The sequence below is a fragment of the Pseudophryne corroboree genome, chromosome 7 (genome assembly GCF_028390025.1).
Source record: "Pseudophryne corroboree isolate aPseCor3 chromosome 7, aPseCor3.hap2, whole genome shotgun sequence".
NCBI classification, from domain to species: domain Eukaryota; kingdom Metazoa; phylum Chordata; class Amphibia; order Anura; family Myobatrachidae; genus Pseudophryne; species Pseudophryne corroboree.
The window spans coordinates 57,464,426-57,467,098 of NC_086450.1; the positions used below are offsets into that span (position 1 = coordinate 57,464,426).

Sequence of the window (2,673 nt, forward strand, 5' to 3'; positions counted from 1 at the left end):
TAATATTTAATTTTATTTCTTTTTAACTTCCCCCTGGATGCTTGACATGCCCACTATCTGGAAAGTCTTGGGGGGAGGGTGCTGCTGCCATGGCCCATGGCTAGGCCTTACACCTCTGGTGCTGCCCATGTGGGGCCACTAGAACAAATTTTTCCAGGGCTGCTTTTTGTTCCCAATCCGCCCCGATGAACAATAAGGGGGAAAGGGGACATCCCTGTATAGTCCCCTTCATAATAGGGAAACTATCAGATAAGGCACTGTTTTGTTCATACGTTTGTAAATCCAGTCATCAGGACACTGAGACATGTGAGTTCACTGCTGTGCTGTTTATTCCATCACCAACTCCAGACACACTGCACACTGGACCACCCACTTCCCAGCATCCCCCTGGTCCCAGGGATCATCACTGAAGATTCAGGCTTACACATATTACTAAGGGAGTGTCTACAAATATTAAGCATTCTAATACACTAACATCACATCCTCTTTTCTTTAAAGATAAGCCCTGTACGCTTCAATGCAACAATTAACAACGTCATATTAAGAACATCATCTAACACGTTTCAATGAGTCTCTCAGGTCTGCGTATTTCCCTTTTGGGTCTTTCATACACAGTCTGTGTTTCATCTACCATGTTGGACCTTTCTAGAATCGTAGTTTGTCCACCATTATGAGGCTCATCATACGTGTCAGATGAAGGGTATTCTTCAGTCATGTTGTCTTTATTATGGTTAGGTTGAGATCTTAAATCCACCCAATTTCTTCTTACTTCCGTTCCACGCTCTGTACGTATAGTATAAGATCTTGGTGCTACTTGTGCTTGCATAATACCTTTCTGCACCCAAATACCTTTCTTGTGATCTCTGAGATGGACTTGGTCACCCGATTTTAGATCAGATAAGCTTTTTGCTCGCCTGTCATGGAACAGTTTCTGTTTCGCCTATTGCCGTTCCTTACTCAGTCTGACCAACGCTGAGTTATGTGTATTAAGCAGTTCATTATGTATCGGGAGATTTGCTCTAATCCTCCTTCCCATCAGCATTTGTGCAGGAGAAAGTCCATTCTGTAAAGGTGTACTGCGGTAGATTAAAAGACTTTTGTAGAAATCTTTTTTACCTTCTTGAGCTTTTTTCATGAGGCTCTTTACAGTTTTTACTGAACTTTCCACCAACCCATTTGAGCGTGGATAGTGGGGACTTGACGTAATATGGACAAATTCCCACTCATCAGCAAATTGTCTAAATTCAGCACTGGAAAACTGAGGACCATTGTCAGTGAACACTTCCATAGGAACACCATGCCTTGCAAAGATTGACTTCATTGTAATGGGTTTGGGGTTTTGGAATCTGCACTGGACCGGATTGTAAGTAAATGTCAAATAATTTTTATATAATACAGGATATAAATAGTGACCAACATAGGGCTACCAACTTTGCCTGCTAGGCTTTTGAGGTAGAACTGGGTTGGCGGTGCTCCCGGACATTAGTTCAGAGCAAACTATTGTGGAGTGTTTTTTGCACAGAAGAGCAAAAAGAAGACTGTTTTGTTGTCTCTCTGGGGCACATTTTATGTAAATAAATTGATTGCTGATAGGGTTATAATATGGAATACACTGTGAGTGTGAATATAAAACTTAACTTTTATTGATCAAGACAGATGAAAAAAATATTGTTGTATATGTCCACAACAATAGCTTAAAATAGTATTAAATAACAATGTAACAAAATGTTACTTACTTTTTCTGGGGTGGGTGGCAGGAGGTTTATCTGCACACCCACGATATCTTAAGTGAGTATTGATATTAGACGTTCATCGAAGCGAAAGTTTGAAATCCCTTGTTTGCTCAATCAACTTATGAATTGTTATACATAGGAGCATTCATAGGAGAGAAGCAAGGGATCCGGCTTTTCCAACTACGGACTCTTTCAAGACGAGTAAGCATGAGCACGTGTACTGTGATTTGAATTACGAGTTGCTGATTATTCCTGGGTGCATGAACGGAAGGTGTTAATGGTGGGTTCCTTGAGACTACAGTACCCGGTATTCCCAGAGGGTCACCCCTTCTGGTACTGACCAGGCCCAATGCTGCTTGGCTTCCAAGATCAGACGAGATCGGGCATGTGCAGCATGGTATGACTGTAGATGATTAAATGGATGTCCATAAACGTATGGAACTACCCAATGGAAAGAGAGGTGCTGGAATAAATCTGTAAATAAGTACTTGGAGGAAAGGCAGACAAGGTTTTGAGGGAATGGTGAACCAATTTACCTCAGTCTGTCCTGGCAGTGGGTAGCATTGCTGGTAGATGTGAATAAAGTACAAATGTTACATAAACCAAGGTGCAAAAAAATATCTGAACCGTGCAGTGGGCTGAGTCTTGATATAAATGTTCTGGTAAATACTGCAAAGTATCGTTACCAGATAACCAATCGAGAGCCCAAACTGTAAAGAAGTGTAAACCTCAATGTTCAAGGGCGGTTAACGAGTGTTATCTCTGAAACATGAAAAGGCATAGGTAATAGCCGGAGATAATTAGATACTGAAAAATGTCGTTATCAGGTAACCAATTCAGAACCCTGACTGTACAAATGGAATACCTTCAAAGTGCATAGGCGGCTATCGTGTGTTATCTCTAAAGCATGAAAAGGCATAGATAATAGCCGGAGATAATT

General features: G+C 41.2%; 1 pseudogene; it reads right to left on the minus strand.

The window, feature by feature from the left end:
- Window positions 1-2,025: 2,025 nt before the first annotated feature.
- LOC134946364 (5S ribosomal RNA) lies at window positions 2,026-2,144 on the minus strand (annotated as a pseudogene).
- Window positions 2,145-2,673: the final 529 nt, after the last annotated feature.